Source organism: Cebus imitator, unplaced genomic scaffold (assembly GCF_001604975.1).
Source record: "Cebus imitator isolate Cc_AM_T3 unplaced genomic scaffold, Cebus_imitator-1.0 Scaffold303, whole genome shotgun sequence".
NCBI lineage: Eukaryota > Metazoa > Chordata > Mammalia > Primates > Cebidae > Cebus > Cebus imitator.
The window spans coordinates 992,466-1,005,560 of record NW_016107618.1 but is presented as its reverse complement, the minus strand read 5'-3'; positions in this window follow the sequence as shown (position 1 = coordinate 1,005,560).

Sequence of the window (13,095 nt, the reverse complement as noted above, 5' to 3'; positions counted from 1 at the left end):
TGATTTGACTCTAAGCCTGGACATTATTGGTGTATAGAAATTCAATTAACTTTTATACATCAATTTTGTATCCTAACACTTACTAAAATCATTTATGAGTTCTAGTAGCCTTTTGGTGGTGTCTTTGGGGTTTTCTAAATATGGAATCATATTGTCAGCAAGAGAGATAGTTTGACTTCATTTTTTCCTATTCGGATACCTTTTATTTCTATCTCTTCCCTGATTGCTGTGGCTACGATTTCCAGCTGTACTTTCCTAACAACACAGTTATAAGATAGAAGAGTTTAGCAGATGCTATAATGCCAGCAGCATCCCTGCATTATATTGGAGCATAAATTCTCCATGAACATCAAAGTAGGATGCCTTCGTTTGAATGGTTGAACTCCAAGATGGTTTCAAAGAGCAAAAGGCAATAATTTCTTCTACATTTTTCTGTGAAAGGCACAAAATGACACTATTTTTCTATAACTCAGAAATTCTTTAATTTATTGAAAGAATAAAAAAAGGTATATTTCAAAGATGGCCAAAAGGAAGCTTTTTCAGAGTGCAGCTACCACTGAGTGAGACAGAACCAGAGCAATATCCATGTCCCCGAGCAAGGTACCAGTTTTGTTTTAAAGGGACTGGTTGAACAGTGGGATTAATCCCCAAAAAAGGCAGCAAAAGCAGCCCAAAGGCGTCCAGCCAAGGCAAGGCAGGGTACTGCCCCACCTGGAAAGTGTATCAGGCATGGAGGATGGGAGGGGCATAACCTCCCCCTCTCTGAATTGGATACAGCAATTCACTCCAAGACTTCAGCAGCATACAGACCAGGAAAATGCCACCTTGCTGAGAACCACTCGAAGTCACAGACCCGGGCGACAGCCCAGGCTGGCAGCCCCGGCCAGACAGGTGCCTTATTAGCACAGACCAGGGCAGAGATTTGGACTAACACCGAAAAATCTTGCAAAAAAGAACTGCCCATCCCACAGAAGGGAGAGTTGAAAGCGGGGAGGGGGATATCACCAGATATGCCCCTCTCTCACAAGATCCAGCAACCGGAGTCCCTCTTCTGGGAGAGTTTGGCAGTTAATACATCCTCCACCCAGGAACAGAGGGCTCAGCAGAGGGAAAGAGCCCACCATTGGGAAGGCGGGGCTAACCCCACAAGTATGGAAACCAGGTGAAGAATAAACAGTAGCCTGGCTAGGACTTGGGCAGCCCAGCAGCACCTCCACAGGCAGACAATGGGCAGACTGTCTCAAATGGCACACTGACGCCTGCACTTAAAAACAAAAAGCCTCATACAGGAGAAATAACCCCAACTTTAACAGGAAGGAGGTCCACTCAGAGAAGATAGGAAGAAACTAGCACAAAAGGACAAAAATATCATAGTCCAGAATGCCTCTCTTCCCCAGAGAGATCACAACAACTTGCCAGCATGGCAACAAAACAGGTCACAAAATGATTTTGACAAACTGACAGAGCAGGCTTCAGAAGATGGGTAATAACAAACTTCTCTGAGCTAAAAGAACATTTTCTAAACCAATGCAAAGAAACTAAGAACCTTGAAAAAAGATTAGATGAAATGCTAACTAGAATAACTAACCTAGAGAAGAATATAAACGACTTGATGGAGCTGAAAAACACAGCACGAGAACTTCGTGAAACATACACAAGTTTCAACAGCCGAATCAAGAAAGGATATCAGAGATCGAAGATCAACTCAACAAAATAAAAAGAGAAGGCAAGAAAAGAGAAAAAAGAGTGAAAAGAAATGAACAAAGCCTCCAAGAAATATGGGATTATGTGAAAAGACCTAATATACGCTTGATTGGTGTACCTGAAGAGGATGGGGAGAATGAATCCAAGTTGGAAAATACTCTTAAAAATATTATCCAGGAGAACTTCTCCAACCTAGCAAAGCAGGCCAGCATTCAAATACAGGAAATACAAAGAACACCACAGAGATACTCCTCAAGAAGAGCAACCCCAAGGCACATAATTGTCAGATTCACCAGGGTTGAAATGAAGGAAAAAATGCTAATGGCAGCCAGAGAGAAAGTTTGGGTCACCCACAAAGAAAAGCCCATCAGACTCACAGTGGATCTCTCAGCAGAAATCCTACAAGCCAGAAGAGAGTGGGGACCAATATTCAATATCCTTAAAGAAAAGAACTTTCAACCAGAATTTCATATCCAGCCAAACTAAGCTGCATAGGTGAAGGAGAAATAAAATCCTTTACAGACAAGCAATTACTGAGAGATTTCATCATGACCAGACCTGCCCTACAAGAACTCCTGAAGGAAGCACTAAACAAAGAAAACAATCCAGTACCAGCCATTGCAAAAACAAACCAAATGGTAAAGACCAACAATGCAATGAGGAAACTGAGTCAACAAATGGGCAAAACAAACAACCAGTAACAAAATGGCAGGATCAAATTCACACATAACAATATTAACATTAAATGTAAATGGCCTAAATGCCCCAATCAAAAGACACAGACTGGCAAACTGGGTAAAAATTCAAATCCCATCAGTGTGTTGTATTCAGGAGACCCATCTCACATGCAAAGAAACACACAGACTCAAAATAAAGGGATGGAAGAAGATCTATCAAGCAAATGGAGAGTGAAAGAAAGCAGGCGTTGCAATTTTAGTCTCTGATAATATCAACTTTAAACCAACAAAGATCAAAAGAGACAAAGAAGGACACTACATAATGGTGAAAGGATCAATACAACAAGAAGAGCTAATGATCCTAAATATATATGCATCCAATACAGGAGTGCCCAGATACACAAAGCAAGTTCTTAATGATCTACAAAGAGACTTAGACCCCCACACAATAATAGTGGGAGACTTTAACACTCCACTGTCAACATTAGACAGATCAAGGAGACAGAAAATCAACAAGGATATCCAGGACTTGAACGCAGAACTGGAACAAGCAGACCTAATAGACATCTACAGAACTCTACACCCCATAGCCACAGAATATACATTCTTCTAGGCACCACATCACACTTACTCTAAAATTGACCACATAATTGGAAGTAATCACTCCTCAGCAAATGCANAAAAAACAGAAATCATAACAAACAGTCTCTCAGACCACATTGCAATCAATCTCAGGATTAACAGACTAACTCAAAACAATACAACTTCATGGAAACTGAACAACTGGTGCCTGAATGTTGACTGGATAAAAAATGAAATGAAGGCAGAAATAAAGATGTTCTTTGAAAACAACGAGAATGAGGACACAATGTACCAGAATCTCTGGAACACATTTAAAGCAGTGTCTAGAGAGAAATTTATAGCAGTAAATGCCCAAATGAGAAGCAAGGAAAGATCTAAAATTGACACCCTATTGTCAAAATTAAAAGAGCTAGAGCAGCAAGATCAAAAAAACTCAAAAGCAAACAGAAGACAAGAAATAACAAAGATCAGAGTAGAACTGAAGGAGATAGAGACACAAAAAACCATTCAAAAAATCAATAAATCCAGGAGCTGATTTTTTTTGGAAAGATCAACAAAATAGACCACTAGCTAGATTAATAAAAAAGAAAAGACAGAAGAATCAAACAGATGCAATAAAAAACAATAAGGGGTTATCACCACCAATTTCACAGAAATACAAACTACCATTAGAGATTACTACAACCAACTCTATGCACATAAACCAGTAAACCTGGAAGAAATGGATAAATCCCTGGACACTTGCACCCCACCAAAACTCAACAAGGAAGAAGTTGAAACCCTGAATAGACCAATAACAAGGTCTGAAGCCAAGGCAGCAATTAATAGCCTACCAACCCAAAAAAGCCCAGCTCCAGATGGGTTCACAGCCAAATTCTATGAGACATACAAAGAGGAGCTGGTACCAATCATTCTGAAACTATTCCAAACAATACAAAAAGAGGGAATCCTCCCCAGCTCATTTTATGAGACCAACATCATCCTGATTCAAAAACCCAGCAGAGACTCAACAAAAAAAAGAAAACTTCAGGCCAATCTCCATGATGCACATAGATGCAAAAATCTTCAATAAAATACTGGCAAACCAACTGCAACAGCACATCAAAAAGCTTATACATCATGATCGAGTAGGCCTCATCTCAGGAATACAAGGCTGGTTCAACTTATGCAAGTCCATAAATGTAATCCACCACATAAACAGAACCAAAGAAAAAAACCACATGATTATCTCAATAGATGCAGAGAAGGCCTTCAACAAAATTCAACAGCACTTCATGCTAAAAATCCTTAATAAACTAGGTATTAATGGAACATATCACAAAATAATAAAAGCTATTTATGGCAAATCCACTGCCAATATCATACTGAATGGGCAAAAACTGGAAGCATTCTCTTTGAAATCTGACACTAGACAAGGATGCACTCTCTCTCCGCTCTTATTCAACATAGTATTGGAAGTTCCAGCCAGAGCAATCAGGCAATAAAAAGAAATAAAGAGTATTCAATTAGGAAAGGAGGAAGTCAAATTGTCTCTATTTGCAGACAACATGATTGTATATTTAGAAGACCCCATCATCTCAGCCCAAAATCTCCTGAAACTGATAAGCAACTTCAGCAAAGTCTCAGGATACAAAATCAATGTGCAGAAATCACAAGCATTCCTACACACCAATAACAGACAAACAAAGAGCCAAATCAAGAGCAAACTCCCATTCACAATTGCTACAAAGAGAATAAAATACCTAGGAATACAACTAACAAAAGAGGTAAAGGACCTCTTCAAGGAGAACTACACACCACTGTTCAAGGAAATAAGACAGAAACAGATGGAAAAACATTCCATGCTCATGGTTAGGAAGAATCAATATTGTGAAAATGGCCATACTGCCCAAAGTAGTTTATAGATTTAACTCTATCCCCATCAAGCTACCAATGATCTTCTTCTCAGAACTGGAAAAAATTACTTTAAACTTCATATGGAACCAAAAAAGAGCCCACATAGCCAAGACGATCCTAAGCAAAAAGAACAAAGCTGGCAGCATCACGCTGCTGGACTTCAAGCTATACTACAAGGCAACAGTAATCAAAACAGCATGGTACTGGTATCAAAACAGAGACATAGACCAATGGAACAGAACAGAGGCCTCCGGAGCAACACCACACATCTACAACCATCTGATCTTTGACAAACTGAACAAAAACAAGCAATGGGGAAAGGATTCCCTGTTTAATAAATGGTGCTGGGAAAACTGGCTAACCACATGTCGAAAGCAGAAACTGGACCCCTTTCTGACACCTTACACTAAAATTAACTCCAAGTAGATTAAAGACTTAAACATAAGAACTAACACCATAAAAAGCCTAGAAGAAAACCTAGGCAAAACCATTCAGGACATAGGCATAGGCAAGGACTTCATGACTAAAACACCAAAAGCAACAAAAGCCAAAATAGGCAAATGGGATCTAATTAAACTCCAGAGCTTCTGGACAGCAAAAGAAACAATCATTAGAACAAACCAGCAACCAACAGAATGGGAAAAATTTTTTGCAATCTGACAAATGGTTAATATCCAGAATCTACAAAGAACTAAAATACATTTCTGAGAAAAAACAAACCCATGAAAAAGTAGACGAAGGATATGAACAGACACTTTTCAAAAGAAGACACATATGAAGCCAACAAACATATGAAAAAATGCCCATTATCACTGGTCATTAGAGAAATGCAAATCAAAACTACATTGAGATACCATCTCATGCCAGTCAGAATGGTGATCATTAAAAAATCTGGAGACAACAGATGCTGAAGAGGATGTGGAGTTAAAGGAACATTTTTACACTATTGGTGGAAGTGTAAATTAGTTCAACCATTGTGGAAGACTGTGTGGCAATTCCTTAAGGACCAAGAAATAGAAATTCCATTTGACCCAGCAATCCCGTTACTGGGTATATACCAAAAGGACTATGAATCGTTCTATTATAAAGACACATGCACACACATGTTCATTTTGGCACTGTTTACAATAGCAAAGACCTGGAACCAACCCAAATGCCCAACAATGATAGACTGGACAAAGAAAATGTGGCACATATACACCATGGAATACTATGCAGCCATAAAAAATGATGAGTTTGTGTCCTTTATAGGTACATGGATGAACCTGGAAACCATCATTCTCAGCAAACTAACACAAGAACAGAAAATCAAACACCACATGTTCTCACTCATAGGCGAATATTGAACAATGAGAACACTTGGACACAAAGAGGGGAGCATAACACACTGGGGTCCGTTGGTGGGGACTATGGGAGGGACAGTGGGAGGAGTGTGGGGAGGGATAACTTAGGGAGAAATGTCAGATATAGGCGATGGGGGGATGGCGGCAACAAACCACCTTGCCATGAATGTATCTATGCAACAATCTTGCATGATCTGCACATGTACCCCAGAATCTAAAGTACAATAAAAAAAGAAAACCTGAAGCCTTCCTCTTAGGTGTCTTTCTAATGAACTCCAGGTTAGGTGATTAGGCCACTCAGGTTGCACAGATTTATGTGTCTGCAGATGCTGCGTGGCACTCGCTCTGTAGTCTTAGTTCAGCAAATTTGCTAACCAGACACCCTGCTCACAGGTTAATTTCTTAGATTTCTTACCAGTCTGACAAAGAGCAATTGTGGAAAAGCAATAGATAACTTAAGGAGGCTTCTGAGTTCACCTAGAACATTTCAGGTTGAGTGAACAAGTTAAAAAATATAACTTGTATTTTTGTCAAGTTACCCCATATGAAATTTGATATTTGACAATGACTATGCTAAAAAAAGTTTTCAGATCACATTAGACAATCTTGACTTCTTGATGTAGATTGTTCAGTTGACAATTTTACATGTAAAATTGTAAAATAAAACTGAATGTTGTCATTTTATTAAAATCAATCTTCTGAAAATGTATTCCTTTTTTTTAAATATGTCAGTATAAATTTGCCAACTGTCTCCTAGTAGACTAAACTACTTTTTATTGTAAGATTGTATTTATTCTAATTTTTAGGTATTAAGCTGTCCTTTATTTTATAAAATTATGGTGATAGAAGAATTAAAAATGATAATCCAAAATTTTCAAAATTTTCCTTGTTCATAAATTCTAAAAGCCTAGCACTGGTTTATACTATGATGTGAATTAGTTTATCAACTTGATTTCCTACTTATAGAAGTCTAGATGCTCTAATGAAGAAAGGGTGAAGGCAACAGAGAGAAGTAGAGATGTTCTGACATTTGAGAAACTTCGATCTTAGTTACTGTGTGCTGCTGTAACAAAACACCTGAGACTCGTAATTTACAAAGAACAACATTTATTTCTCAAAGTTTTGGAGACTGGGAAGTCCAAGATTATGGCACTGGTATCTGGTGTGGGCCTTCCTGCTGTATCCTTACATGGTAGAAGCTGGAAGGGCAAGAGACAGAAACCACTCTTACAAGTCCTTTTTATATAAAGCAGCATTTGTCCATTCATGAGGACACAGCCCTCATGAACTAAATACCTCCCATTAGGTCTTTACCTTTCAACACTGTTGCATTGAGGATTAAACTTCCAACGTATTAATATGAGGAGACACATTAAGGTTACAGTGGTTGACATAGGTGGAACAAGTTTGGAGCTGTCAAGGGCAATATGAAGGATCTGGAGACCTGGATACCAACAGGGAAGTTGGATAGACCTCTAAACAAATTCTGGTTTTTTCATCATGTTATCAATGGCCTTTTATGGCAGTCACGGTATGTTTGTGATAATAACGGGCTAACAAAGCTAAAAGCTAATGTCTTCACTACAAAGACATCTTAGAGGTGTTATTTTATTAAAAAACAACAACAACAAAAAAAAAAACTAAAAGTTGTAGATCATCTGACATGTTTATTTGTAGGGAATTCTGGAAAAAAAATTGTTTTATTTTGCTTTCATGGGTCTATCCCTCTAGTGATAGTTTAATATCTATAGAGAAACAAAGAGATGTTGCTTAAGCACAGACAAATCTAAAACAAACCAAAGGTCCTGTTTGTACAGTTCATCTGGGCCTGGTGACATGGCCACACTGCATGGAAATTCCTCATAGATACAATTCTGCTGTTATGAGGATTGTCTCAATCATTCCTTCACTCTTTCAGCAAATATTTATTTGGAATGAGTTGGATCTTTTCACCCCATCCAATTCAACTAACTAATATACACCAGCTAAATAAGAATGTTGGATCTTTACACATCAAAGGCCACATCTATATGAAGTGGAAAATATGTCTTTAAGTTTATAAAAGCCCTGGCAGAAGCCTGGCTTTTTTTTTAAATAATCGTGACCATCAGTCTGGGAAATGACTGCTCACCCAGTGGCCTGCTGTTGAAATCTCTCTGGGCCACTTGGTGTCTTTGGTTTACAACAAAGAAAGGCTCATTCTGCAGCTATATAAAAGGATGTCCTAATAAAAGAGCTTCTTACCTGTCTCAAAGGAATATGGGAAGGATGAATTAGATAATGCCTTCAAAGTTACTTTTAAATGGTGCTATGGAAATAGAAGATGCTATCGCTATTGTCATTTTGTTATAGACAATAGCGTTACTTGTTTTTCTTGGAAAAGCTAACTTTGCATCCAAAAAAAAAAAAAAAAGCAGAAAAGCAAATATACTTAAATCAGCCATTTGAGGGACTTAAAAATGCATTTGTGGCTAGACAGACTTTTCTTTTCTATGGTTTCCTTCTCCTTTCCTCCCTTCCAAGTTCAAGCAACCCCATGAGGCCTGAAGTTTCTGAAGCCAAAGGTCGAGAGAAGAATAGAGACAGGTAATAGCAACATATAAGCAGAAAACAGCAGAGAACAAAATTACAGAAACTTATCACAAGAGGAGACTTTTGAGAGCATGTCATTCAAACTCTTTGCTATAGTAATAGAAGACTTAGACCCAGAAAAGTTAAGCAGCATTCCAACATTACCCAGATAGTTAAAAACAGTTGTGGTCATTCTTAAACATACCCAAATGGCTGGAAAGAGAAACACATACCAAGTGGCTGTAAGAGAAATGGCCGAAAAGAGAAACATCTCCAGTGCCTGTGTCAGCATCACCATAGCCCCAGGACCTGCCTCATCCTCATGAACATGTCTCCACAGGATGGGAGATAAGGGTTAGGGCCCTTGAGTCTGGTAACCTGAGCTCCTTCCTGACCCCACCCCACTCCCTTGTGGGGTAACCTTGGACAGGTAATCTCTCTAAGCTTAATTTCCCTGGGCCATAAAAATGGATGTTAGTAGTACCTACCCACCATGGGGTTGTTGAGAGGATTAAATGAGACTGCGTAGGCAATGTTTAGCACAGTATCTAATGATAATTGTTGCTTTTAATGTCCCTAGATAACAAAATTAAATGAGAATTAAATGGGCAAATGCATATAACACGTTCATCACAATGCCTGACATCATAATAATTGCTCAGCGTGAAGTATTATTGCTTGATACTCCCACACAAGCATTTACTTAACAAGTATTTCTTGAGTTTTACTAGGTGCCAGGAACTATATTATGCCCTGGGGGCTTCTACTCCCTGAGTTCAACTTGCTTGCCGTCAAATGGAATAGGCAGTCATGTAGTCAAATACATGCTCTATATTGGGGTGGGCAAACTAAACCCATATGCCAAATCCATGCCTATTTTTGTATGGCCCATGAGCTAAAAATGGTTTTTCCATTTTTAAATGTTTGGGAAAAAATTAAATAAAAGAGAGTATTTCGTGACACACAAAGAGTATATGAAATCCAAATTTCAGTGTCCATAATTACATTTTACTGGAGCACAGCCATGCTCATTCATTTACATATTGTCTGTGACTGCTTACACCCTACAAAAGCCAAGTTGAATACTTGCAACAGAGAACGTATGGTCACCAAAACCTAAAATATTTACTATCTGGCCCTTCACAGAGTAATCTGCCACCCCTGTTCTATATCTTGGTAAATATCACAATGTAGATGTGTACTGAAGGGTGCTGGAGAAGCACGAGTCGGGCGGAGGCTGCCTCGCCCTGCCTGGAAACTTGTGAAAGCTTCACTAAGGAGCTGAGTCTTAAAGGATGGATAGGAGTTTGCCAGGTGAAAAGGGCGACATGAAAGTATAAAGGCCCAGAATCAGGGCAGAGCCAAGGAGGATCTGGGAAAACAGCAAGACACTGAGTGCTTCTTCAAGCAAACCCTGTCCTCACTGTTCTAGCAACATCCATAAAAGCCATCTCAAGTGTTCAGGTTTTCAACTGTCTGCCAATCTCCAGAACAATGTCCCCAAGGCCAGAACAATTACTTTCTCTCATAAAAATCACCTGTAACTTCTGATCCCTCTGGGTTTTCAAGTATCTCATGGAAATGAGACTCAATGGCCTCACTGTGAATATGAGCCTTCCATGTGTGCATGGCCAGTCCTCGTTGGCATGTGTCACAGGATTCATCTATAACCATGACTGGTTCTTACTACAGGTGTTAAAACTAGACTTGGCTATAAAGTTTTCAGGAGCACTGAGACATGTACTCCATGGATAAAAAGGAGCAGAGTAAAAAGAAAATAAACAAGGGCAGGACAGGACTTAGCCAGGGGCACCAAAATGACACACAGGAACATGGGAATGGCTGGTAAAAGGGCACCCTCTGATCCCTAGGCTAGAAGATGGGCAGCACTGACAGTTGGAGATCGGCCTGAAACTTGGGACATGGAGGAGCAGCAAATGGCGGGTGCGTAAGTGATTCCAGTCATCAAGCCTATGACATGGCACTGACTTCACCAGCCGGTGGAAGGCACTGCTGTTGTATACCCAGAGCCTGCCATAAACTTGAAGTTACATGACAGAAACTAAGAAAACTAAATCCAAATGTGAAATACACACATATGTGCGCGCAGACACACATGTACGCTTGCTCACACAAATACGTATCAGTTTACCTTCTCCTTTCTGACTGGGAAGGGCTAGTTAGGCACGACAGTTCAACTCAGCCCAGTTCAGCCTTGAGCATTACTTCCTTCTTCCAGCCAGTCCTCATTCATTGAACAACACAATGATTGAGCTCCTCTGTGAGGCAAGCACTATGCTGAGCTCTGGTGCTACTGTAGGGAGCAAGACAGAAACTGTCACAGCTCTTGCAGAGCTCTCTGCATAGCAGGAAAGACAGATGTGATATCAATTATGTGAACCCTCTGGAATAACAGAATCAAGCAACTTAGTAGAACCAAGCTGGGCAGTGGTCTACTGTGAGGACGGAAGGGGAATGGACAGCTCCGCTCTGTGAACATTCCCTTAGAGGCCCCTAAGAAGCAGGGTTTGTGTCCTACTTTTTGGTAGTATTGATTAAATAAATCTGCCCTCCCTTATAGCCAGGAGCGCAGAAAGGCTGTGCCAAGGCGATAAATCCAAGTCACATGCAGCACACCACACTCACAGCATCTCCACCTGTTCCTGGGTCAGTCTCTTCATGCCTGGCTCTCCCCTCACTTACGATGTGTGCTCTCCCAGAATCCTCTTTGGTGCCCCACCAGGTCAGAGATGTCCAGACATGTCTGCACAGCAGCAGGGGATGCCACTTATGTTCCTTACTGGGAAGCTACTGAGCTCCCAGGGAAATACAATTTGTCCAGTGCCTGGTTTTTCTTAGCTATGTTTGACATGTCTGAACCATGCTTAGAAGCAAACCAGTGTCTCAGCCATGGGCTTATACAAACACCACTTACTGAGTGACCCTGCATGCAAAGAAATTATATGGTTTGGATTCCTGGGATCAAAATCAAATCCACAGTGCATGTTTAGCATCCCCCCCCAAACAATATTTACACTATAAATCAAACTCTAGCACTTTGCAGAAATGCTTTCAGGTACAAAGTACCTCATTGTTCTGTTCTTCACTAACAGTGTGTTTTCTTAAATACAGAGCCAAAGGCAGCAAACCATTCAACTTAATAGGGAAATGCTCTTAATGCAACAAGTATTCTCCATGCTGCCTAACTCCAATAAAATCAGAGGGAAAATATACTTCCTTCACTCTCAATAAAAAGAATGTGCATAAATTTAAAAAAAAAAAAAAAGCTGAGGGATCCACTTATACCCCCTCTCACAATAACAATCGAACTAACTACCTGCTCTGTGCAAAGAATGACTACAAATAAATCTCTTTCTGTCAAAATGAGTAATATTGTTATTTTAATATTTATATGTGTGTCAAAAGTATGCACAGCCTGTAAAATAAATAAAGCTATGCCCAACAAACAGTAGAGTCTCTGCCCTAAGGACCTTTACAATCAAAAGTATAAATAAAAGAAGGAAAACTGCAGATGAAGCCCTGAGTAGAAATGGGATTTGGAGGTGGAACGCTTCAGTCAGTGTGTGGGCTGTCTCAGATTTCAAGAATGTAAAAGGAAAGGCTGCATCAGAAAGCAGAACAAAAAAGAGAGTATTTTAAAAAGAGAAAGGAGATAGTGATGAGTTAGAAATTGAAGTGTTGTCTCTCCTTCTAGACTCCATCACTTGGGTTAATGCTCAACAGAGACTCCACAAAGGGACCCAAAGCAAAGAGCCTACAGCAGAGGGGGTTAGTTTCAGGTGGTGGTTGAGAGTATGGTCTCTGAGATAAGAGTGGATTAGAATCATGGCTCTTACACTCTTGGCTCATGGCTCCTGTGATTTGGATCAAGATCCTTAATCATCTCTGTGAAGCCCAGCTCCTCATCTGTAAGATGGGATAACAATCGTCTAATACTTAGACCCACAGGGTTTCAAGAAGATTAAATAATGAAGAAAGTGCAGTGTGTGACATTCAGAACAAATTCCAAATAAATCTACCTTTTATTTTTATTTTTAGAGACAGGGTCTCACTCTGTTTCCCAGTGTGGAATGCAGTGGCACAATCATAACTCACTGCAGCCTTGAACTCTTGGATTCAAGCATTCCTCCCACCTCAGCTTCCTAAGTTGCTGAGATGACAGGCATTTGCTACCATGCCCAGTTAATTTTGTTTTAATTTTTTGTAGGGACAGGGTCTCTCAGTGTTCCCCAGGCTGGTTTTAAACACTCTGCCTCAAGTCATCCTCCCAACTCAGTCTTCCAGAGTTCCAGGATTATAGG